This window comes from Ixodes scapularis, unplaced genomic scaffold, assembly GCF_016920785.2.
Source record: "Ixodes scapularis isolate PalLabHiFi unplaced genomic scaffold, ASM1692078v2 ptg000324l_1___fragment_3__unscaffolded, whole genome shotgun sequence".
Lineage (NCBI taxonomy): Eukaryota > Metazoa > Arthropoda > Arachnida > Ixodida > Ixodidae > Ixodes > Ixodes scapularis.
In genome coordinates, this window is record NW_024609968.1 from 632,448 (window position 1) to 659,050 (window position 26,603).

The following is a 26,603-nucleotide window of genomic DNA, read 5'->3' on the forward strand; positions in this document are numbered from 1 at the left end:
GCGGACGAAAAGCTGCGAGACGAAACATACGAGCGATAAGCTTTCCAGCCAAGAAGGCCGCAAATCCCAACGGAGTGCAGCTTAACCGTCCGTTTTATAGCGCCGACCAAAGCGAAGCTCGATAGTGTCGCCGCCGTGTAGCAGACTTCACGCCGCAAGATGACGAAGTGCGAAACCTGAGCGGCGGTGAAACGATGATTTAACCATGCAGGAGTGATAGCCGTCGTGCTCTGCTTTGCTGATAAAATCGGGCGAACGAAAAGCCGCGAGACGAAACAGACGAGCGATAAGCTTGTCAGCCAGGAAGGCCGCAAATCCCAACGGAGTGCAGCTTAACCGTCCGTTTTATAGCGCCGACCAAAGCGAAGCTCGATAGTGTCGCCGCCGTGTAGCAGACTTCACGCCGCAAGATGACGAAGTGCGAAACCTGAGCGGCGGTGAAACGATGATTTAACCATGCAGGAGTGATAGCCGTCGTGCTCTGCTTTGCTGATAAAATCGGGCGGACGAAAAGCTGCGAGACGAAACATACGAGCGATAAGCTTTCCAGCCAAGAAGGCCGCAAATCCCAACGGAGTGCAGCTTAACCGTCCGTTTTATAGCGCCGACCAAAGCGAAGCTCGATAGTGTCGCCGCCGTGTAGCAGACTTCACGCCGCAAGATGACGAAGTGCGAAACCTGAGCGGCGGTGAAACGATGATTTAACCATGCAGGAGTGATAGCCGTCGTGCTCTGCTTTACTGATAAAATCGGGCGAACGAAAAGCTGCGAGACGAAACATACGAGCGATAAGCTTGTCAGCCAAGAAGGCCGCAAATCCCAACGGAGTGCAGCTTAACCGTCCGTTTTATAGCGCCGACCAAAGCGAAGCTCGATAGTGTCGCCGCCGTGTAGCAGACTTCACGCCGCAAGATGACGAAGTGCGAAACCTGAGCGGCGGTGAAACGATGATTTAACCATGCAGGAGTGATAGCCGTCGTGCTCTGCTTTGCTGATAAAATCGGGCGAACGAAAAGCCGCGAGACGAAACAGACGAGCGATAAGCTTGTCAGCCAGGAAGGCCGCAAATCCCAACGGAGTGCAGCTTAACCGTCCGTTTTATAGCGCCGACCAAAGCGAAGCTCGATAGTGTCGCCGCCGTGTAGCAGACTTCACGCCGCAAGATGACGAAGTGCGAAACCTGAGCGGCGGTGAAACGATGATTTAACCATGCAGGAGTGATAGCCGTCGTGCTCTGCTTTACTGATAAAATCGGGCGAACGAAAAGCTGCGAGACGAAACATACGAGCGATAAGCTTTCCAGCCAAGAAGGCCGCAAATCCCAACGGAGTGCAGCTTAACCGTCCGTTTTATAGCGCCGACCAAAGCGAAGCTCGATAGTGTCGCCGCCGTGTAGCAGACTTCACGCCGCAAGATGACGAAGTGCGAAACCTGAGCGGCGGTGAAACGATGATTTAACCATGCAGGAGTGATAGCCGTCGTGCTCTGCTTTACTGATAAAATCGGGCGAACGAAAAGCTGCGAGACGAAACATACGAGCGATAAGCTTGTCAGCCAAGAAGGCCGCAAATCCCAACGGAGTGCAGCTTAACCGTCCGTTTTATAGCGCCGACCAAAGCGAAGCTCGATAGTGTCGCCGCCGTGTAGCAGACTTCACGCCGCAAGATGACGAAGTGCGAAACCTGAGCGGCGGTGAAACGATGATTTAACCATGCAGGAGTGATAGCCGTCGTGCTCTGCTTTGCTGATAAAATCGGGCGAACGAAAAGCCGCGAGACGAAACAGACGAGCGATAAGCTTGTCAGCCAGGAAGGCCGCAAATCCCAACGGAGTGCAGCTTAACCGTCCGTTTTATAGCGCCGACCAAAGCGAAGCTCGATAGTGTCGCCGCCGTGTAGCAGACTTCACGCCGCAAGATGACGAAGTGCGAAACCTGAGCGGCGGTGAAACGATGATTTAACCATGCAGGAGTGATAGCCGTCGTGCTCTGCTTTGCTGATAAAATCGGGCGAACGAAAAGCTGCGAGACGAAACATACGAGCGATAAGCTTGTCAGCCAAGAAGGCCGCAAATCCCAACGGAGTGCAGCTTAACCGTCCGTTTTATAGCGCCGACCAAAGCGAAGCTCGATGGTGTCGCCGCAGTGTAGCACACTTCACGCCGCAAGATGACGAAGTGCGAAACCTGAGCGGCGGTGAAACGATGATTTAACCATGCAGGAGTGATAGCCGTCGTGCTCTGCTTTACTGATAAAATCGGGCGAACGAAAAGCTGCGAGACGAAACATACGAGCGATAAGCTTGTCAGCCAAGAAGGCCGCAAATCCCAACGGAGTGCAGCTTAACCGTCCGTTTTATAGCGCCGACCAAAGCGAAGCTCGATAGTGTCGCCGCCGTGTAGCACACTTCACGCCGCAAGATGACGAAGTGCGAAACCTGAGCGGCGGTGAAACGATGATTTAACCATGCAGGAGTGATAGCCGTCGTGCTCTGCTTTGCTGATAAAATCGGGCGGACGAAAAGCTGCGAGACGAAACAGACGAGCGATAAGCTTGTCAGCCAAGAAGGCGGCAAATCCCAACGGAGTGCAGCTTAACCGTCCGTTTTATAGCGCCGACCAAAGCGAAGCTCGATAGTGTCGCCGCCGTGTAGCAGACTTCACGCCGCAAGATGACGAAGTGCGAAACCTGAGCGGCGGTGAAACGATGATTTAACCATGCAGGAGTGATAGCCGTCGTGCTCTGCTTTACTGATAAAATCGGGCGAACGAAAAGCTGCGAGACGAAACATACGAGCGATAAGCTTGTCAGCCAAGAAGGCCGCAAATCCCAACGGAGTGCAGCTTAACCGTCCGTTTTATAGCGCCGACCAAAGCGAAGCTCGATAGTGTCGCCGCCGTGTAGCAGACTTCACGCCGCAAGATGACGAAGTGCGAAACCTGAGCGGCGGTGAAACGATGATTTAACCATGCAGGAGTGATAGCCGTCGTGCTCTGCTTTACTGATAAAATCGGGCGAACGAAAAGCTGCGAGACGAAACATACGAGCGATAAGCTTGTCAGCCAAGAAGGCGGCAAATCCCAACGGAGTGCAGCTTAACCGTCCGTTTTATAGCGCCGACCAAAGCGAAGCTCGATAGTGTCGCCGCCGTGTAGCAGACTTCACGCCGCAAGATGACGAAGTGCGAAACCTGAGCGGCGGTGAAACGATGATTTAACCATGCAGGAGTGATAGCCGTCGTGCTCTGCTTTACTGATAAAATCGGGCGAACGAAAAGCTGCGAGACGAAACATACGAGCGATAAGCTTGTCAGCCAAGAAGGCCGCAAATCCCAACGGAGTGCAGCTTAACCGTCCGTTTTATAGCGCCGACCAAAGCGAAGCTCGATAGTGTCGCCGCCGTGTAGCAGACTTCACGCCGCAAGATGACGAAGTGCGAAACCTGAGCGGCGGTGAAACGATGATTTAACCATGCAGGAGTGATAGCCGTCGTGCTCTGCTTTGCTGATAAAATCGGGCGAACGAAAAGCTGCGAGACGAAACATACGAGCGATAAGCTTGTCAGCCAAGAAGGCCGCAAATCCCAACGGAGTGCAGCTTAACCGTCCGTTTTATAGCGCCGACCAAAGCGAAGCTCGATAGTGTCGCCGCCGTGTAGCAGACTTCACGCCGCAAGATGACGAAGTGCGAAACCTGAGCGGCGGTGAAACGATGATTTAACCATGCAGGAGTGATAGCCGTCGTGCTCTGCTTTGCTGATAAAATCGGGCGAACGAAAAGCTGCGAGACGAAACATACGAGCGATAAGCTTGTCAGCCAAGAAGGCCGCAAATCCCAACGGAGTGCAGCTTAACCGTCCGTTTTATAGCGCCGACCAAAGCGAAGCTCGATAGTGTCGCCGCCGTGTAGCACACTTCACGCCGCAAGATGACGAAGTGCGAAACCTGAGCGGCGGTGAAACGATGATTTAACCATGCAGGAGTGATAGCCGTCGTGCTCTGCTTTACTGATAAAATCGGGCGAACGAAAAGCTGCGAGACGAAACATACGAGCGATAAGCTTGTCAGCCAAGAAGGCCGCAAATCCCAACGGAGTGCAGCTTAACCGTCCGTTTTATAGCGCCGACCAAAGCGAAGCTCGATAGTGTCGCCGCCGTGTAGCACACTTCACGCCGCAAGATGACGAAGTGCGAAACCTGAGCGGCGGTGAAACGATGATTTAACCATGCAGGAGTGATAGCCGTCGTGCTCTGCTTTGCTGATAAAATCGGGCGGACGAAAAGCTGCGAGACGAAACATACGAGCGATAAGCTTTCCAGCCAAGAAGGCCGCAAATCCCAACGGAGTGCAGCTTAACCGTCCGTTTTATAGCGCCGACCAAAGCGAAGCTCGATAGTGTCGCCGCCGTGTAGCACACTTCACGCCGCAAGATGACGAAGTGCGAAACCTGAGCGGCGGTGAAACGATGATTTAACCATGCAGGAGTGATAGCCGTCGTGCTCTGCTTTACTGATAAAATCGGGCGGACGAAAAGCTGCGAGACGAAACAGACGAGCGATAAGCTTGTCAGCCAAGAAGGCCGCAAATCCCAACGGAGTGCAGCTTAACCGTCCGTTTTATAGCGCCGACCAAAGCGAAGCTCGATAGTGTCGCCGCCGTGTAGCAGACTTCACGCCGCAAGATGACGAAGTGCGAAACCTGAGCGGCGGTGAAACGATGATTTAACCATGCAGGAGTGATAGCCGTCGTGCTCTGCTTTGCTGATAAAATCGGGCGGACGAAAAGCTGCGAGACGAAACATACGAGCGATAAGCTTTCCAGCCAAGAAGGCCGCAAATCCCAACGGAGTGCAGCTTAACCGTCCGTTTTATAGCGCCGACCAAAGCGAAGCTCGATAGTGTCGCCGCCGTGTAGCAGACTTCACGCCGCAAGATGACGAAGTGCGAAACCTGAGCGGCGGTGAAACGATGATTTAACCATGCAGGAGTGATAGCCGTCGTGCTCTGCTTTGCTGATAAAATCGGGCGGACGAAAAGCTGCGAGACGAAACATACGAGCGATAAGCTTTCCAGCCAAGAAGGCCGCAAATCCCAACGGAGTGCAGCTTAACCGTCCGTTTTATAGCGCCGACCAAAGCGAAGCTCGATAGTGTCGCCGCCGTGTAGCAGACTTCACGCCGCAAGATGACGAAGTGCGAAACCTGAGCGGCGGTGAAACGATGATTTAACCATGCAGGAGTGATAGCCGTCGTGCTCTGCTTTACTGATAAAATCGGGCGAACGAAAAGCTGCGAGACGAAACATACGAGCGATAAGCTTTCCAGCCAAGAAGGCCGCAAATCCCAACGGAGTGCAGCTTAACCGTCCGTTTTATAGCGCCGACCAAAGCGAAGCTCGATAGTGTCGCCGCCGTGTAGCAGACTTCACGCCGCAAGATGACGAAGTCCGAAACCTGAGCGGCGGTGAAACGATGATTTAACCATGCAGGAGTGATAGCCGTCGTGCTCTGCTTTGCTGATAAAATCGGGCGGACGAAAAGCTGCGAGACGAAACATACGAGCGATAAGCTTTCCAGCCAAGAAGGCCGCAAATCCCAACGGAGTGCAGCTTAACCGTCCGTTTTATAGCGCCGACCAAAGCGAAGCTCGATAGTGTCGCCGCCGTGTAGCAGACTTCACGCCGCAAGATGACGAAGTCCGAAACCTGAGCGGCGGTGAAACGATGATTTAACCATGCAGGAGTGATAGCCGTCGTGCTCTGCTTTGCTGATAAAATCGGGCGGACGAAAAGCTGCGAGACGAAACATACGAGCGATAAGCTTTCCAGCCAAGAAGGCCGCAAATCCCAACGGAGTGCAGCTTAACCGTCCGTTTTATAGCGCCGACCAAAGCGAAGCTCGATAGTGTCGCCGCCGTGTAGCACACTTCACGCCGCAAGATGACGAAGTGCGAAACCTGAGCGGCGGTGAAACGATGATTTAACCATGCAGGAGTGATAGCCGTCGTGCTCTGCTTTGCTGATAAAATCGGGCGAACGAAAAGCTGCGAGACGAAACATACGAGAGATAAGCTTTCCAGCCAAGAAGGCCGCAAATCCCAACGGAGTGCAGCTTAACCGTCCGTTTTATAGCGCCGACCAAAGCGAAGCTCGATAGTGTCGCCGCCGTGTAGCAGACTTCACGCCGCAAGATGACGAAGTGCGAAACCTGAGCGGCGGTGAAACGATGATTTAACCATGCAGGAGTGATAGCCGTCGTGCTCTGCTTTGCTGATAAAATCGGGCGAACGAAAAGCTGCGAGACGAAACATACGAGCGATAAGCTTTCCAGCCAAGAAGGCCGCAAATCCCAACGGAGTGCAGCTTAACCGTCCGTTTTATAGCGCCGACCAAAGCGAAGCTCGATAGTGTCGCCGCCGTGTAGCACACTTCACGCCGCAAGATGACGAAGTGCGAAACCTGAGCGGCGGTGAAACGATGATTTAACCATGCAGGAGTGATAGCCGTCGTGCTCTGCTTTACTGATAAAATCGGGCGAACGAAAAGCTGCGAGACGAAACATACGAGCGATAAGCTTTCCAGCCAAGAAGGCCGCAAATCCCAACGGAGTGCAGCTTAACCGTCCGTTTTATAGCGCCGACCAAAGCGAAGCTCGATAGTGTCGCCGCCGTGTAGCAGACTTCACGCCGCAAGATGACGAAGTCCGAAACCTGAGCGGCGGTGAAACGATGATTTAACCATGCAGGAGTGATAGCCGTCGTGCTCTGCTTTGCTGATAAAATCGGGCGGACGAAAAGCTGCGAGACGAAACATACGAGCGATAAGCTTTCCAGCCAAGAAGGCCGCAAATCCCAACGGAGTGCAGCTTAACCGTCCGTTTTATAGCGCCGACCAAAGCGAAGCTCGATAGTGTCGCCGCCGTGTAGCAGACTTCACGCCGCAAGATGACGAAGTGCGAAACCTGAGCGGCGGTGAAACGATGATTTAAACATGCAGGAGTGATAGCCGTCGTGCTCTGCTTTGCTGATAAAATCGGGCGGACGAAAAGCTGCGAGACGAAACATACGAGCGATAAGCTTTCCAGCCAAGAAGGCCGCAAATCCCAACGGAGTGCAGCTTAACCGTCCGTTTTATAGCGCCGACCAAAGCGAAGCTCGATAGTGTCGCCGCCGTGTAGCAGACTTCACGCCGCAAGATGACGAAGTCCGAAACCTGAGCGGCGGTGAAACGATGATTTAACCATGCAGGAGTGATAGCCGTCGTGCTCTGCTTTACTGATAAAATCGGGCGAACGAAAAGCTGCGAGACGAAACATACGAGCGATAAGCTTTCCAGCCAAGAAGGCCGCAAATCCCAACGGAGTGCAGCTTAACCGTCCGTTTTATAGCGCCGACCAAAGCGAAGCTCGATAGTGTCGCCGCCGTGTAGCAGACTTCACGCCGCAAGATGACGAAGTGCGAAACCTGAGCGGCGGTGAAACGATGATTTAACCATGCAGGAGTGATAGCCGTCGTGCTCTGCTTTGCTGATAAAATCGGGCGGACGAAAAGCTGCGAGACGAAACATACGAGCGATAAGCTTTCCAGCCAAGAAGGCCGCAAATCCCAACGGAGTGCAGCTTAACCGTCCGTTTTATAGCGCCGACCAAAGCGAAGCTCGATAGTGTCGCCGCCGTGTAGCAGACTTCACGCCGCAAGATGACGAAGTGCGAAACCTGAGCGGCGGTGAAACGATGATTTAACCATGCAGGAGTGATAGCCGTCGTGCTCTGCTTTACTGATAAAATCGGGCGAACGAAAAGCTGCGAGACGAAACATACGAGCGATAAGCTTGTCAGCCAAGAAGGCCGCAAATCCCAACGGAGTGCAGCTTAACCGTCCGTTTTATAGCGCCGACCAAAGCGAAGCTCGATAGTGTCGCCGCCGTGTAGCAGACTTCACGCCGCAAGATGACGAAGTGCGAAACCTGAGCGGCGGTGAAACGATGATTTAACCATGCAGGAGTGATAGCCGTCGTGCTCTGCTTTGCTGATAAAATCGGGCGAACGAAAAGCCGCGAGACGAAACAGACGAGCGATAAGCTTGTCAGCCAGGAAGGCCGCAAATCCCAACGGAGTGCAGCTTAACCGTCCGTTTTATAGCGCCGACCAAAGCGAAGCTCGATAGTGTCGCCGCCGTGTAGCAGACTTCACGCCGCAAGATGACGAAGTGCGAAACCTGAGCGGCGGTGAAACGATGATTTAACCATGCAGGAGTGATAGCCGTCGTGCTCTGCTTTGCTGATAAAATCGGGCGGACGAAAAGCCGCGAGACGAAACAGACGAGCGATAAGCTTGTCAGCCAGGAAGGCCGCAAATCCCAACGGAGTGCAGCTTAACCGTCCGTTTTATAGCGCCGACCAAAGCGAAGCTCGATATTGTCGCCGCCGTGTAGCAGACTTCACGCCGCAAGATGACGAAATGCGAAACCTGAGCGGCGGTGAAACGATGATTTAACCATGCAGGAGTGATAGCCGTCGTGCTCTGCTTTGCTGATAAAATCGGGCGGACGAAAAGCTGCGAGACGAAACATACGAGCGATAAGCTTTCCAGCCAAGAAGGCCGCAAATCCCAACGGAGTGCAGCTTAACCGTCCGTTTTATAGCGCCGACCAAAGCGAAGCTCGATAGTGTCGCCGCCGTGTAGCAGACTTCACGCCGCAAGATGACGAAGTGCGAAACCTGAGCGGCGGTGAAACGATGATTTAACCATGCAGGAGTGATAGCCGTCGTGCTCTGCTTTGCTGATAAAATCGGGCGGACGAAAAGCCGCGAGACGAAACAGACGAGCGATAAGCTTGTCAGCCAGGAAGGCCGCAAATCCCAACGGAGTGCAGCTTAACCGTCCGTTTTATAGCGCCGACCAAAGCGAAGCTCGATATTGTCGCCGCCGTGTAGCAGACTTCACGCCGCAAGATGACGAAATGCGAAACCTGAGCGGCGGTGAAACGATGATTTAACCATGCAGGAGTGATAGCCGTCGTGCTCTGCTTTGCTGATAAAATCGGGCGGACGAAAAGCTGCGAGACGAAACATACGAGCGATAAGCTTTCCAGCCAAGAAGGCCGCAAATCCCAACGGAGTGCAGCTTAACCGTCCGTTTTATAGCGCCGACCAAAGCGAAGCTCGATAGTGTCGCCGCCGTGTAGCAGACTTCACGCCGCAAGATGACGAAGTGCGAAACCTGAGCGGCGGTGAAACGATGATTTAACCATGCAGGAGTGATAGCCGTCGTGCTCTGCTTTGCTGATAAAATCGGGCGAACGAAAAGCCGCGAGACGAAACAGACGAGCGATAAGCTTGTCAGCCAGGAAGGCCGCAAATCCCAACGGAGTGCAGCTTAACCGTCCGTTTTATAGCGCCGACCAAAGCGAAGCTCGATAGTGTCGCCGCCGTGTAGCAGACTTCACGCCGCAAGATGACGAAGTGCGAAACCTGAGCGGCGGTGAAACGATGATTTAACCATGCAGGAGTGATAGCCGTCGTGCTCTGCTTTGCTGATAAAATCGGGCGGACGAAAAGCCGCGAGACGAAACAGACGAGCGATAAGCTTGTCAGCCAGGAAGGCCGCAAATCCCAACGGAGTGCAGCTTAACCGTCCGTTTTATAGCGCCGACCAAAGCGAAGCTCGATAGTGTCGCCGCCGTGTAGCAGACTTCACGCCGCAAGATGACGAAGTGCGAAACCTGAGCGGCGGTGAAACGATGATTTAACCATGCAGGAGTGATAGCCGTCGTGCTCTGCTTTGCTGATAAAATCGGGCGAACGAAAAGCCGCGAGACGAAACAGACGAGCGATAAGCTTGTCAGCCAGGAAGGCCGCAAATCCCAACGGAGTGCAGCTTAACCGTCCGTTTTATAGCGCCGACCAAAGCGAAGCTCGATAGTGTCGCCGCCGTGTAGCAGACTTCACGCCGCAAGATGACGAAGTGCGAAACCTGAGCGGCGGTGAAACGATGATTTAACCATGCAGGAGTGATAGCCGTCGTGCTCTGCTTTGCTGATAAAATCGGGCGGACGAAAAGCCGCGAGACGAAACAGACGAGCGATAAGCTTGTCAGCCAAGAAGGCCGCAAATCCCAACGGAGTGCAGCTTAACCGTCCGTTTTATAGCGCCGACCAAAGCGAAGCTCGATAGTGTCGCCGCCGTGTAGCAGACTTCACGCCGCAAGATGACGAAGTGCGAAACCTGAGCGGCGGTGAAACGATGATTTAACCATGCAGGAGTGATAGCCGTCGTGCTCTGCTTTGCTGATAAAATCGGGCGGACGAAAAGCCGCGAGACGAAACAGACGAGCGATAAGCTTGTCAGCCAAGAAGGCCGCAAATCCCAACGGAGTGCAGCTTAACCGTCCGTTTTATAGCGCCGACCAAAGCGAAGCTCGATAGTGTCGCCGCCGTGTAGCACACTTCACGCCGCAAGATGACGAAGTGCGAAACCTGAGCGGCGGTGAAACGATGATTTAACCATGCAGGAGTGATAGCCGTCGTGCTCTGCTTTGCTGATAAAATCGGGCGGACGAAAAGCCGCGAGACGAAACAGACGAGCGATAAGCTTGTCAGCCAAGAAGGCCGCAAATCCCAACGGAGTGCAGCTTAACCGTCCGTTTTATAGCGCCGACCAAAGCGAAGCTCGATAGTGTCGCCGCCGTGTAGCAGACTTCACGCCGCAAGATGACGAAGTGCGAAACCTGAGCGGCGGTGAAACGATGATTTAACCATGCAGGAGTGATAGCCGTCGTGCTCTGCTTTGCTGATAAAATCGGGCGGACGAAAAGCTGCGAGACGAAACATACGAGCGATAAGCTTTCCAGCCAAGAAGGCCGCAAATCCCAACGGAGTGCAGCTTAACCGTCCGTTTTATAGCGCCGACCAAAGCGAAGCTCGATAGTGTCGCCGCCGTGTAGCACACTTCACGCCGCAAGATGACGAAGTGCGAAACCTGAGCGGCGGTGAAACGATGATTTAACCATGCAGGAGTGATAGCCGTCGTGCTCTGCTTTGCTGATAAAATCGGGCGGACGAAAAGCTGCGAGACGAAACAGACGAGCGATAAGCTTGTCAGCCAAGAAGGCCGCAAATCCCAACGGAGTGCAGCTTAACCGTCCGTTTTATAGCGCCGACCAAAGCGAAGCTCGATAGTGTCGCCGCCGTGTAGCAGACTTCACGCCGCAAGATGACGAAGTGCGAAACCTGAGCGGCGGTGAAACGATGATTTAACCATGCAGGAGTGATAGCCGTCGTGCTCTGCTTTGCTGATAAAATCGGGCGGACGAAAAGCTGCGAGACGAAACAGACGAGCGATAAGCTTGTCAGCCAAGAAGTCCGCAAATCCCAACGGAGTGCAGCTTAACCGTCCGTTTTATAGCGCCGACCAAAGCGAAGCTCGATAGTGTCGCCGCCGTGTAGCACACTTCACGCCGCAAGATGACGAAGTGCGAAACCTGAGCGGCGGTGAAACGATGATTTAACCATGCAGGAGTGATAGCCGTCGTGCTCTGCTTTACTGATAAAATCGGGCGAACGAAAAGCTGGAGACGAAACATACGAGCGATAAGCTTTCCAGCCAAGAAGGCCGCAAATCCCAACGGAGTGCAGCTTAACCGTCCGTTTTATAGCGCCGACCAAAGCGAAGCTCGATAGTGTCGCCGCCGTGTAGCACACTTCACGCCGCAAGATGACGAAGTGCGAAACCTGAGCGGCGGTGAAACGATGATTTAACCATGCAGGAGTGATAGCCGTCGTGCTCTGCTTTACTGATAAAATCGGGCGAACGAAAAGCTGCGAGACGAAACAGACGAGCGATAAGCTTGTCAGCCAAGAAGGCCGCAAATCCCAACGGAGTGCAGCTTAACCGTCCGTTTTATAGCGCCGACCAAAGCGAAGCTCGATAGTGTCGCCGCCGTGTAGCACACTTCACGCCGCAAGATGACGAAGTGCGAAACCTGAGCGGCGGTGAAACGATGATTTAACCATGCAGGAGTGATAGCCGTCGTGCTCTGCTTTACTGATAAAATCGGGCGAACGAAAAGCTGCGAGACGAAACATACGAGCGATAAGCTTTCCAGCCAAGAAGGCCGCAAATCCCAACGGAGTGCAGCTTAACCGTCCGTTTTATAGCGCCGACCAAAGCGAAGCTCGATAGTGTCGCCGCCGTGTAGCACACTTCACGCCGCAAGATGACGAAGTGCGAAACCTGAGCGGCGGTGAAACGATGATTTAACCATGCAGGAGTGATAGCCGTCGTGCTCTGCTTTACTGATAAAATCGGGCGAACGAAAAGCTGCGAGACGAAACAGACGAGCGATAAGCTTGTCAGCCAAGAAGGCCGCAAATCCCAACGGAGTGCAGCTTAACCGTCCGTTTTATAGCGCCGACCAAAGCGAAGCTCGATAGTGTCGCCGCCGTGTAGCAGACTTCACGCCGCAAGATGACGAAGTGCGAAACCTGAGCGGCGGTGAAACGATGATTTAACCATGCAGGAGTGATAGCCGTCGTGCTCTGCTTTACTGATAAAATCGGGCGAACGAAAAGCTGCGAGACGAAACATACGAGCGATAAGCTTGTCAGCCAAGAAGGCCGCAAATCCCAACGGAGTGCAGCTTAACCGTCCGTTTTATAGCGCCGACCAAAGCGAAGCTCGATAGTGTCGCCGCCGTGTAGCACACTTCACGCCGCAAGATGACGAAGTGCGAAACCTGAGCGGCGGTGAAACGATGATTTAACCATGCAGGAGTGATAGCCGTCGTGCTCTGCTTTACTGATAAAATCGGGCGAACGAAAAGCTGCGAGACGAAACAGACGAGCGATAAGCTTGTCAGCCAAGAAGGCCGCAAATCCCAACGGAGTGCAGCTTAACCGTCCGTTTTATAGCGCCGACCAAAGCGAAGCTCGATAGTGTCGCCGCCGTGTAGCAGACTTCACGCCGCAAGATGACGAAGTGCGAAACCTGAGCGGCGGTGAAACGATGATTTAACCATGCAGGAGTGATAGCCGTCGTGCTCTGCTTTACTGATAAAATCGGGCGAACGAAAAGCTGCGAGACGAAACATACGAGCGATAAGCTTGTCAGCCAAGAAGGCCGCAAATCCCAACGGAGTGCAGCTTAACCGTCCGTTTTATAGCGCCGACCAAAGCGAAGCTCGATAGTGTCGCCGCCGTGTAGCAGACTTCACGCCGCAAGATGACGAAGTGCGAAACCTGAGCGGCGGTGAAACGATGATTTAACCATGCAGGAGTGATAGCCGTCGTGCTCTGCTTTACTGATAAAATCGGGCGAACGAAAAGCTGCGAGACGAAACAGACGAGCGATAAGCTTTCCAGCCAAGAAGGCCGCAAATCCCAACGGAGTGCAGCTTAACCGTCCGTTTTATAGCGCCGACCAAAGCGAAGCTCGATAGTGTCGCCGCCGTGTAGCAGACTTCACGCCGCAAGATGACGAAGTGCGAAACCTGAGCGGCGGTGAAACGATGATTTAACCATGCAGGAGTGATAGCCGTCGTGCTCTGCTTTACTGATAAAATCGGGCGAACGAAAAGCTGCGAGACGAAACAGACGAGCGATAAGCTTTCCAGCCAAGAAGGCCGCAAATCCCAACGGAGTGCAGCTTAACCGTCCGTTTTATAGCGCCGACCAAAGCGAAGCTCGATAGTGTCGCCGCCGTGTAGCAGACTTCACGCCGCAAGATGACGAAGTGCGAAACCTGAGCGGCGGTGAAACGATGATTTAACCATGCAGGAGTGATAGCCGTCGTGCTCTGCTTTACTGATAAAATCGGGCGAACGAAAAGCTGCGAGACGAAACAGACGAGCGATAAGCTTTCCAGCCAAGAAGGCCGCAAATCCCAACGGAGTGCAGCTTAACCGTCCGTTTTATAGCGCCGACCAAAGCGAAGCTCGATAGTGTCGCCGCCGTGTAGCAGACTTCACGCCGCAAGATGACGAAGTGCGAAACCTGAGCGGCGGTGAAACGATGATTTAACCATGCAGGAGTGATAGCCGTCGTGCTCTGCTTTACTGATAAAATCGGGCGAACGAAAAGCTGCGAGACGAAACAGACGAGCGATAAGCTTTCCAGCCAAGAAGGCCGCAAATCCCAACGGAGTGCAGCTTAACCGTCCGTTTTATAGCGCCGACCAAAGCGAAGCTCGATAGTGTCGCCGCCGTGTAGCAGACTTCACGCCGCAAGATGACGAAGTGCGAAACCTGAGCGGCGGTGAAACGATGATTTAACCATGCAGGAGTGATAGCCGTCGTGCTCTGCTTTACTGATAAAATCGGGCGAACGAAAAGCTGCGAGACGAAACATACGAGCGATAAGCTTGTCAGCCAAGAAGGCCGCAAATCCCAACGGAGTGCAGCTTAACCGTCCGTTTTATAGCGCCGACCAAAGCGAAGCTCGATAGTGTCGCCGCCGTGTAGCAGACTTCACGCCGCAAGATGACGAAGTGCGAAACCTGAGCGGCGGTGAAACGATGATTTAACCATGCAGGAGTGATAGCCGTCGTGCTCTGCTTTGCTGATAAAATCGGGCGGACGAAAAGCTGCGAGACGAAACATACGAGCGATAAGCTTTCCAGCCAAGAAGGCCGCAAATCCCAACGGAGTGCAGCTTAACCGTCCGTTTTATAGCGCCGACCAAAGCGAAGCTCGATAGTGTCGCCGCCGTGTAGCAGACTTCACGCCGCAAGATGACGAAGTGCGAAACCTGAGCGGCGGTGAAACGATGATTTAACCATGCAGGAGTGATAGCCGTCGTGCTCTGCTTTGCTGATAAAATCGGGCGAACGAAAAGCCGCGAGACGAAACAGACGAGCGATAAGCTTGTCAGCCAGGAAGGCCGCAAATCCCAACGGAGTGCAGCTTAACCGTCCGTTTTATAGCGCCGACCAAAGCGAAGCTCGATAGTGTCGCCGCCGTGTAGCAGACTTCACGCCGCAAGATGACGAAGTGCGAAACCTGAGCGGCGGTGAAACGATGATTTAACCATGCAGGAGTGATAGCCGTCGTGCTCTGCTTTGCTGATAAAATCGGGCGAACGAAAATCCGCGAGACGAAACAGACGAGCGATAAGCTTGTCAGCCAGGAAGGCCGCAAATCCCAACGGAGTGCAGCTTAACCGTCCGTTTTATAGCGCCGACCAAAGCGAAGCTCGATAGTGTCGCCGCCGTGTAGCACACTTCACGCCGCAAGATGACGAAGTGCGAAACCTGAGCGGCGGTGAAACGATGATTTAACCATGCAGGAGTGATAGCCGTCGTGCTCTGCTTTGCTGATAAAATCGGGCGGACGAAAAGCCGCGAGACGAAACAGACGAGCGATAAGCTTTTCAGCCAAGAAGGCCGCAAATCCCAACGGAGTGCAGCTTAACCGTCCGTTTTATAGCGCCGACCAAAGCGAAGCTCGATGGTGTCGCCGCCGTGTAGCAGACTTCACGCCGCAAGATGACGAAGTGCGAAACCTGAGCGGCGGTGAAACGATGACTTAACCATGCAGGAGTGATAGCCGTCGTGCTCTGCTTTGCTGATAAAATCGGGCGGACGAAAAGCCGCGAGACGAAACAGACGAGCGATAAGCTTGTCAGCCAAGAAGGCCGCAAATCCCAACGGAGTGCAGCTTAACCGTCCGTTTTATAGCGCCGACCAAAGCGAAGCTCGATAGTGTCGCCGCCGTGTAGCACACTTCACGCCGCAAGATGACGAAGTGCGAAACCTGAGCGGCGGTGAAACGATGATTTAACCATGCAGGAGTGATAGCCGTCGTGCTCTGCTTTGCTGATAAAATCGGGCGGACGAAAAGCCGCGAGACGAAACAGACGAGCGATAAGCTTGTCAGCCAAGAAGGCCGCAAATCCCAACGGAGTGCAGCTTAACCGTCCGTTTTATAGCGCCGACCAAAGCGAAGCTCGATAGTGTCGCCGCCGTGTAGCAGACTTCACGCCGCAAGATGACGAAGTGCGAAACCTGAGCGGCGGTGAAACGATGATTTAACCATGCAGGAGTGATAGCCGTCGTGCTCTGCTTTGCTGATAAAATCGGGCGGACGAAAAGCCGCGAGACGAAACAGACGAGCGATAAGCTTGTCAGCCAAGAAGGCCGCAAATCCCAACGGAGTGCAGCTTAACCGTCCGTTTTATAGCGCCGACCAAAGCGAAGCTCGATAGTGTCGCCGCCGTGTAGCACACTTCACGCCGCAAGATGACGAAGTGCGAAACCTGAGCGGCGGTGAAACGATGATTTAACCATGCAGGAGTGATAGCCGTCGTGCTCTGCTTTGCTGATAAAATCGGGCGGACGAAAAGCCGCGAGACGAAACAGACGAGCGATAAGCTTTTCAGCCAAGAAGGCCGCAAATCCCAACGGAGTGCAGCTTAACCGTCCGTTTTATAGCGCCGACCAAAGCGAAGCTCGATAGTGTCGCCGCCGTGTAGCACACTTCACGCCGCAAGATGACGAAGTGCGAAACCTGAGCGGCGGTGAAACGATGATTTAACCATGCAGGAGTGATAGCCGTCGTGCTCTGCTTTGTTGATAAAATCGGGCAAACGAAAAGCTGCGAGACGAAACAGACGAGCGATAAGCTTGTCAGCCAAGAAGGCCGCAAATCCCAACGGAGTGCAGCTTAACCGTCCGTTTTATAGCGCCGACCAAAGCGAAGCTCGATAGTGTCGCCGCCGTGTAGCACACTTCACGCCGCAAGATGACGAAGTGCGAAACCTGAGCGGCGGTGAAACGATGATTTAACCATGCAGGAGTGATAGCCGTCGTGCTCTGCTTTGCTGATAAAATCGGGCGGACGAAAAGCCGCGAGACGAAACAGACGAGCGATAAGCTTGTCAGCCAGGAAGGCCGCAAATCCCAACGGAGTGCAGCTTAACCGTCCGTTTTATAGCGCCGACCAAAGCGAAGCTCGATAGTGTCGCCGCCGTGTAGCACACTTCACGCCGCAAGATGACGAAGTGCGAAACCTGAGCGGCGGTGAAACGATGATTTAACCATGCAGGAGTGATAGCCGTCGTGCTCTGCTTTGCTGATAAAATCGGGCGAACGAAAAGCCGCGAGACGAAACAGACGAGCGATAAGCTTGTCAGCCAGGAAGGCCGCAAATCCCAACGGAGTGCAGCTTAACCGTCCGTTTTATAGCGCCGACCAAAGCGAAGCTCGATAGTGTCGCCGCCGTGTAGCACACTTCACGCCGCAAGATGACGAAGTGCGAAACCTGAGCGGCGGTGAAACGATGATTTAACCATGCAGGAGTGATAGCCGTCGTGCTCTGCTTTGCTGATAAAATCGGGCGGACGAAAAGCCGCGAGACGAAACAGACGAGCGATAAGCTTGTCAGCCAGGAAGGCCGCAAATCCCAACGGAGTGCAGCTTAACCGTCCGTTTTATAGCGCCGACCAAAGCGAAGCTCGATAGTGTCGCCGCCGTGTAGCACACTTCACGCCGCAAGATGACGAAGTGCGAAACCTGAGCGGCGGTGAAACGATGATTTAACCATGCAGGAGTGATAGCCGTCGTGCTCTGCTTTGCTGATAAAATCGGGCGGACGAAAAGCTGCGAGACGAAACAGACGAGCGATAAGCTTGTCAGCCAGGAAGGCCGCAAATCCCAACGGAGTGCAGCTTAACCGTCCGTTTTATAGCGCCGACCAAAGCGAAGCTCGATAGTGTCGCCGCCGTGTAGCACACTTCACGCCGCAAGATGACGAAGTGCGAAACCTGAGCGGCGGTGAAACGATGATTTAACCATGCAGGAGTGATAGCCGTCGTGCTCTGCTTTGCTGATAAAATCGGGCGGACGAAAAGCCGCGAGACGAAACAGACGAGCGATAAGCTTGTCAGCCAGGAAGGCCGCAAATCCCAACGGAGTGCAGCTTAACCGTCCGTTTTATAGCGCCGACCAAAGCGAAGCTCGATAGTGTCGCCGCCGTGTAGCACACTTCACGCCGCAAGATGACGAAGTGCGAAACCTGAGCGGCGGTGAAACGATGATTTAACCATGCAGGAGTGATAGCCGTCGTGCTCTGCTTTGCTGATAAAATCGGGCGGACGAAAAGCTGCGAGACGAAACAGACGAGCGATAAGCTTGTCAGCCAGGAAGGCCGCAAATCCCAACGGAGTGCAGCTTAACCGTCCGTTTTATAGCGCCGACCAAAGCGAAGCTCGATAGTGTCGCCGCCGTGTAGCACACTTCACGCCGCAAGATGACGAAGTGCGAAACCTGAGCGGCGGTGAAACGATGATTTAACCATGCAGGAGTGATAGCCGTCGTGCTCTGCTTTGCTGATAAAATCGGGCGGACGAAAAGCCGCGAGACGAAACAGACGAGCGATAAGCTTGTCAGCCAGGAAGGCCGCAAATCCCAACGGAGTGCAGCTTAACCGTCCGTTTTATAGCGCCGACCAAAGCGAAGCTCGATAGTGTCGCCGCCGTGTAGCACACTTCACGCCGCAAGATGACGAAGTGCGAAACCTGAGCGGCGGTGAAACGATGATTTAACCATGCAGGAGTGATAGCCGTCGTGCTCTGCTTTGCTGATAAAATCGGGCGGACGAAAAGCTGCGAGACGAAACAGACGAGCGATAAGCTTGTCAGCCAGGAAGGCCGCAAATCCCAACGGAGTGCAGCTTAACCGTCCGTTTTATAGCGCCGACCAAAGCGAAGCTCGATAGTGTCGCCGCCGTGTAGCAGACTTCACGCCGCAAGATGACGAAGTGCGAAACCTGAGCGGCGGTGAAACGATGATTTAACCATGCAGGAGTGATAGCCGTCGTGCTCTGCTTTGCTGATAAAATCGGGCGGACGAAAAGCTGCGAGACGAAACAGACGAGCGATAAGCTTGTCAGCCAGGAAGGCCGCAAATCCCAATGGAGTGCAGCTTAACCGTCCGTTTTATAGCGCCGACCAAAGCGAAGCTCGATAGTGTCGCCGCCGTGTAGCACACTTCACGCCGCAAGATGACGAAGTGCGAAACCTGAGCGGCGGTGAAACGATGATTTAACCATGCAGGAGTGATAGCCGTCGTGCTCTGCTTTGCTGATAAAATCGGGCGGACGAAAAGCTGCGAGACGAAACAGACGAGCGATAAGCTTGTCAGCCAGGAAGGCCGCAAATCCCAACGGAGTGCAGCTTAACCGTCCGTTTTATAGCGCCGACCAAAGCGAAGCTCGATAGTGTCGCCGCCGTGTAGCAGACTTCACGCCGCAAGATGACGAAGTGCGAAACCTGAGCGGCGGTGAAACGATGATTTAACCATGCAGGAGTGATAGCCGTCGTGCTCTGCTTTGCTGATAAAATCGGGCGAACGAAAAGCCGCGAGACGAAACAGACGAGCGATAAGCTTGTCAGCCAGGAAGGCCGCAAATCCCAACGGAGTGCAGCTTAACCGTCCGTTTTATAGCGCCGACCAAAGCGAAGCTCGATAGTGTCGCCGCCGTGTAGCAGACTTCACGCCGCAAGATGACGAAGTGCGAAACCTGAGCGTCGGTGAAACGATGATTTAACCATGCAGGAGTGATAGCCGTCGTGCTCTGCTTTGCTGATAAAATCGGGCGAACGAAAAGCTGCGAGACGAAACAGACGAGCGATAAGCTTGTCAGCCAAGAAGGCCGCAAATCCCAACGGAGTGCAGCTTAACCGTCCGTTTTATAGCGCCGACCAAAGCGAAGCTCGATAGTGTCGCCGCCGTGTAGCAGACTTCACGCCGCAAGATGACAAAGTGCGAAACCTGAGCGTCGGTGAAACGATGATTTAACCATGCAGGAGTGATAGCCGTCGTGCTCTGCTTTGCTGATAAAATCGGGCGGACGAAAAGCTGCGAGACGAAACAGACGAGCGATAAGCTTGTCAGCCAAGAAGGCCGCAAATCCCAACGGAGTGCAGCTTAACCGTCCGTTTTATAGCGCCGACCAAAGCGAAGCTCGATAGTGTCGCCGCCGTGTAGCACACTTCACGCCGCAAGATGACGAAGTGCGAAACCTGAGCGGCGGTGAAACGATGATTTAACCATGCAGGAGTGATAGCCGTCGTGCTCTGCTTTGCTGATAAAATCGGGCGGACGAAAAGCTGCGAGACGAAACATACGAGCGATAAGCTTTCCAGCCAAGAAGGCCGCAAATCCCAACGGAGTGCAGCTTAACCGTCCGTTTTATAGCGCCGACCAAAGCGAAGCTCGATAGTGTCGCCGCCGTGTAGCACACTTCACGCCGCAAGATGACGAAGTGCGAAACCTGAGCGGCGGTGAAACGATGATTTAACCATGCAGGAGTGATAGCCGTCGTGCTCTGCTTTGCTGATAAAATCGGGCGAACGAAAAGCTGCGAGACGAAACAGACGAGCGATAAGCTTGTCAGCCAAGAAGGCCGCAAATCCCAACGGAGTGCAGCTTAACCGTCCGTTTTATAGCGCCGACCAAAGCGAAGCTCGATAGTGTCGCCGCCGTGTAGCACACTTCACGCCGCAAGATGACGAAGTGCGAAACCTGAGCGGCGGTGAAACGATGATTTAACCATGCAGGAGTGATAGCCGTCGTGCTCTGCTTTGCTGATAAAATCGGGCGGACGAAAAGCTGCGAGACGAAACATACGAGCGATAAGCTTTCCAGCCAAGAAGGCCGCAAATCCCAACGGAGTGCAGCTTAACTGTCCGTTTTATAGCGCCGACCAAAGCGAAGCTCGATAGTGTCGCCGCCGTGTAGCACACTTCACGCCGCAAGATGACGAAGTGCGAAACCTGAGCGGCGGTGAAACGATGAATTAACCATGCAGGAGTGATAGCCGTCGTGCTCTGCTTTGCTGATAAAATCGGGCGGACGAAAAGCCGCGAGACGAAACAGACGAGCGATAAGCTTGTCAGCCAAGAAGGCCGCAAATCCCAACGGAGTGCAGCTTAACCGTCCGTTTTATAGCGCCGACCAAAGCGAAGCTCGATAGTGTCGCCGCCGTGTAGCACACTTCACGCCGCAAGATGACGAAGTGCGAAACCTGAGCGGCGGTGAAACGATGATTTAACCATGCAGGAGTGATAGCCGTCGTGCTCTGCTTTGCTGATAAAATCGGGCGAACGAAAAGCCGCGAGACGAAACAGACGAGCGATAAGCTTGTCAGCCAGGAAGGCCGCAAATCCCAACGGAGTGCAGCTTAACCGTCCGTTTTATAGCGCCGACCAAAGCGAAGCTCGATAGTGTCGCCGCCGTGTAGCAGACTTCACGCCGCAAGATGACGAAGTGCGAAACCTGAGCGTCGGTGAAACGATGATTTAACCATGCAGGAGTGATAGCCGTCGTACTCTGCTTTACTGATAAAATCGGGCGGACGAAAAGCTGCGAGACGAAACAGACGAGCGATAAGCTTGTCAGCCAGGAAGGCCGCAAATCCCAACGGAGTGCAGCTTAACCGTCCGTTTTATAGCGCCGACCAAAGCGAAGCTCGATAGTGTCGCCGCCGTGTAGCACACTTCACGCCGCAAGATGACGAAGTGCGAAACCTGAGCGGCGGTGAAACGATGATTTAACCATGCAGGAGTGATAGCCGTCGTGCTCTGCTTTGCTGATAAAATCGGGCGAACGAAAAGCCGCGAGACGAAACAGACGAGCGATAAGCTTGTCAGCCAGGAAGGCCGCAAATCCCAACGGAGTGCAGCTTAACCGTCCGTTTTATAGCGCCGACCAAAGCGAAGCTCGATAGTGTCGCCGCCGTGTAGCAGACTTCACGCCGCAAGATGACGAAGTGCGAAACCTGAGCGTCGGTGAAACGATGATTTAACCATGCAGGAGTGATAGCCGTCGTACTCTGCTTTACTGATAAAATCGGGCGGACGAAAAGCTGCGAGACGAAACAGACGAGCGATAAGCTTGTCAGCCAGGAAGGCCGCAAATCCCAACGGAGTGCAGCTTAACCGTCCGTTTTATAGCGCCGACCAAAGCGAAGCTCGATAGTGTCGCCGCCGTGTAGCACACTTCACGCCGCAAGATGACGAAGTGCGAAACCTGAGCGGCGGTGAAACGATGATTTAACCATGCAGGAGTGATAGCCGTCGTGCTCTGCTTTGCTGATAAAATCGGGCGGACGAAAAGCCGCGAGACGAAACAGACGAGCGATAAGCTTGTCAGCCAAGAAGGCCGCAAATCCCAACGGAGTGCAGCTTAACCGTCCGTTTTATAGCGCCGACCAAAGCGAAGCTCGAAAGTGTCGCCGCCGTGTAGCAGACTTCACGCCGCAAGATGACGAAGTGCGAAACCTGAGCGGCGGTGAAACGATGATTTAACCATGCAGGAGTGATAGCCGTCGTGCTCTGCTTTGCTGATAAAATCGGGCGGACGAAAAGCCGCGAGACGAAACAGACGAGCGATAAGCTTGTCAGCCAAGAAGGCCGCAAATCCCAACGGAGTGCAGCTTAACCGTCCGTTTTATAGCGCCGACCAAAGCGAAGCTCGATAGTGTCGCCGCCGTGTAGCAGACTTCACGCCGCAAGATGACGAAGTGCGAAACCTGAGCGGCGGTGAAACGATGATTTAACCATGCAGGAGTGATAGCCGTCGTGCTCTGCTTTGCTGATAAAATCGGGCGGACGAAAAGCCGCGAGACGAAACAGACGAGCGATAAGCTTGTCAGCCAAGAAGGCCGCAAATCCCAACGGAGTGCAGCTTAACCGTCCGTTTTATAGCGCCGACCAAAGCGAAGCTCGATAGTGTCGCCGCCGTGTAGCAGACTTCACGCCGCAAGATGACGAAGTGCGAAACCTGAGCGGCGGTGAAACGATGATTTAACCATGCAGGAGTGATAGCCGTCGTGCTCTGCTTTGCTGATAAAATCGGGCGGACGAAAAGCCGCGAGACGAAACAGACGAGCGATAAGCTTGTCAGCCAAGAAGGCCGCAAATCCCAACGGAGTGCAGCTTAACCGTCCGTTTTATAGCGCCGACCAAAGCGAAGCTCGATAGTGTCGCCGCCGTGTAGCAGACTTCACGCCGCAAGATGACGAAGTGCGAAACCTGAGCGGCGGTGAAACGATGATTTAACCATGCAGGAGTGATAGCCGTCGTGCTCTGCTTTGCTGATAAAATCGGGCGAACGAAAGGCTGCGAGACGAAACAGACGAGCGATAAGCTTGTCAGCCAAGAAGGCCGCAAATCCCAACGGAGTGCAGCTTAACCGTCCGTTTTATAGCGCCGACCAAAGCGAAGCTCGATAGTGTCGCCGCCGTGTAGCAGACTTCACGCCGCAAGATGACGAAGTGCGAAACCTGAGCGGCGGTGAAACGATGATTTAACCATGCAGGAGTGATAGCCGTCGTGCTCTGCTTTGCTGATAAAATCGGGCGAACGAAAAGCTGCGAGACGAAACAGACGAGCGATAAGCTTGTCAGCCAAGAAGGCCGCAAATCCCAACGGAGTGCAGCTTAACCGTCCGTTTTATAGCGCCGACCAAAGCGAAGCTCGATAGTGTCGCCGCCGTGTAGCACACTTCACGCCGCAAGATGACGAAGTGCGAAACCTGAGCGGCGGTGAAACGATGATTTAACCATGCAGGAGTGATAGCCGTCGTGCTCTGCTTTGCTGATAAAATCGGGCGAACGAAAAGCTGCGAGACGAAACAGACGAGCGATAAGCTTGTCAGCCAGGAAGGCCGCAAATCCCAACGGAGTGCAGCTTAACCGTCCGTTTTATAGCGCCGACCAAAGCGAAGCTCGATAGTGTCGCCGCCGTGTAGCACACTTCACGCCGCAAGATGACGAAGTGCGAAACCTGAGCGGCGGTGAAACGATGATTTAACCATGCAGGAGTGATAGCCGTCGTGCTCTGCTTTGCTGATAAAATCGGGCGAACGAAAAGCTGCGAGACGAAACAGACGAGCGATAAGCTTGTCAGCCAAGAAGGCCGCAAATCCCAACGGAGTGCAGCTTAACCGTCCGTTTTATAGCGCCGACCAAAGCGAAGCTCGATAGTGTCGCCGCCGTGTAGCACACTTCACGCCGCAAGATGACGAAGTGCGAAACCTGAGCGGCGGTGAAACGATGATTTAACCATGCAGGAGTGATAGCCGTCGTGCTCTGCTTTGCTGATAAAATCGGGCGAACGAAAAGCTGCGAGACGAAACAGACGAGCGATAAGCTTGTCAGCCAGGAAGGCCGCAAATCCCAACGGAGTGCAGCTTAACCGTCCGTTTTATAGCGCCGACCAAAGCGAAGCTCGATAGTGTCGCCGCCGTGTAGCACACTTCACGCCGCAAGATGACGAAGTGCGAAACCTGAGCGGCGGTGAAACGATGATTTAACCATGCAGGAGTGATAGCCGTCGTGCTCTGCTTTGCTGATAAAATCGGGCGAACGAAAAGCCGCGAGACGAAACAGACGAGCGATAAGCTTGTCAGCCAGGAAGGCCGCAAATCCCAACGGAGTGCAGCTTAACCGTCCGTTTTATAGCGCCGACCAAAGCGAAGCTCGATAGTGTCGCCGCCGTGTAGCAGACTTCACGCCGCAAGATGACGAAGTGCGAAACCTGAGCGTCGGTGAAACGATGATTTAACCATGCAGGAGTGATAGCCGTCGTACTCTGCTTTACTGATAAAATCGGGCGGACGAAAAGCTGCGAGACGAAACAGACGAGCGATAAGCTTGTCAGCCAGGAAGGCCGCAAATCCCAACGGAGTGCAGCTTAACCGTCCGTTTTATAGCGCCGACCAAAGCGAAGCTCGATAGTGTCGCCGCCGTGTAGCACACTTCACGCCGCAAGATGACGAAGTGCGAAACCTGAGCGGCGGTGAAACGATGATTTAACCATGCAGGAGTGATAGCCGTCGTGCTCTGCTTTGCTGATAAAATCGGGCGGATGAAAAGCCGCGAGACGAAACAGACGAGCGATAAGCTTGTCAGCCAAGAAGGCCGCAAATCCCAACGGAGTGCAGCTTAACCGTCCGTTTTATAGCGCCGACCAAAGCGAAGCTCGATAGTGTCGCCGCCGTGTAGCAGACTTCACGCCGCAAGATGACGAAGTGCGAAACCTGAGCGGCGGTGAAACGATGATTTAACCATGCAGGAGTGATAGCCGTCGTGCTCTGCTTTGCTGATAAAATCGGGCGGACGAAAAGCCGCGAGACGAAACAGACGAGCGATAAGCTTGTCAGCCAAGAAGGCCGCAAATCCCAACGGAGTGCAGCTTAACCGTCCGTTTTATAGCGCCGACCAAAGCGAAGCTCGATAGTGTCGCCGCCGTGTAGCAGACTTCACGCCGCAAGATGACGAAGTGCGAAACCTGAGCGGCGGTGAAACGATGATTTAACCATGCAGGAGTGATAGCCGTCGTGCTCTGCTTTGCTGATAAAATCGGGCGGACGAAAAGCCGCGAGACGAAACAGACGAGCGATAAGCTTGTCAGCCAAGAAGGCCGCAAATCCCAACGGAGTGCAGCTTAACCGTCCGTTTTATAGCGCCGACCAAAGCGAAGCTCGATAGTGTCGCCGCCGTGTAGCAGACTTCACGCCGCAAGATGACGAAGTGCGAAACCTGAGCGGCGGTGAAACGATGATTTAACCATGCAGGAGTGATAGCCGTCGTGCTCTGCTTTGCTGATAAAATCGGGCGGACGAAAAGCCGCGAGACGAAACAGACGAGCGATAAGCTTGTCAGCCAAGAAGGCCGCAAATCCCAACGGAGTGCAGCTTAACCGTCCGTTTTATAGCGCCGACCAAAGCGAAGCTCGATAGTGTCGCCGCCGTGTAGCAGACTTCACGCCGCAAGATGACGAAGTGCGAAACCTGAGCGGCGGTGAAACGATGATTTAACCATGCAGGAGTGATAGCCGTCGTGCTCTGCTTTGCTGATAAAATCGGGCGAACGAAAGGCTGCGAGACGAAACAGACGAGCGATAAGCTTGTCAGCCAAGAAGGCCGCAAATCCCAACGGAGTGCAGCTTAACCGTCCGTTTTATAGCGCCGACCAAAGCGAAGCTCGATAGTGTCGCCGCCGTGTAGCAGACTTCACGCCGCAAGATGACGAAGTGCGAAACCTGAGCGGCGGTGCAACGATGATTTAACCATGCAGGAGTGATAGCCGTCGTGCTCTGCTTTGCTGATAAAATCGGGCGAACGAAAAGCTGCGAGACGAAACAGACGAGCGATAAGCTTGTCAGCCAAGAAGGCCGCAAATCCCAACGGAGTGCAGCTTAACCGTCCGTTTTATAGCGCCGACCAAAGCGAAGCTCGATAGTGTCGCCGCCGTGTAGCACACTTCACGCCGCAAGATGACGAAGTGCGAAACCTGAGCGGCGGTGAAACGATGATTTAACCATGCAGGAGTGATAGCCGTCGTGCTCTGCTTTGCTGATAAAATCGGGCGGACGAAAAGCTGCGAGACGAAACATACGAGCGATAAGCTTTCCAGCCAAGAAGGCCGCAAATCCCAACGGAGTGCAGCTTAACCGTCCGTTTTATAGCGCCGACCAAAGCGAAGCTCGATAGTGTCGCCGCCGTGTAGCACACTTCACGCCGCAAGATGACGAAGTGCGAAACCTGAGCGGCGGTGAAACGATGATTTAACCATGCAGGAGTGATAGCCGTCGTGCTCTGCTTTGCTGATAAAATC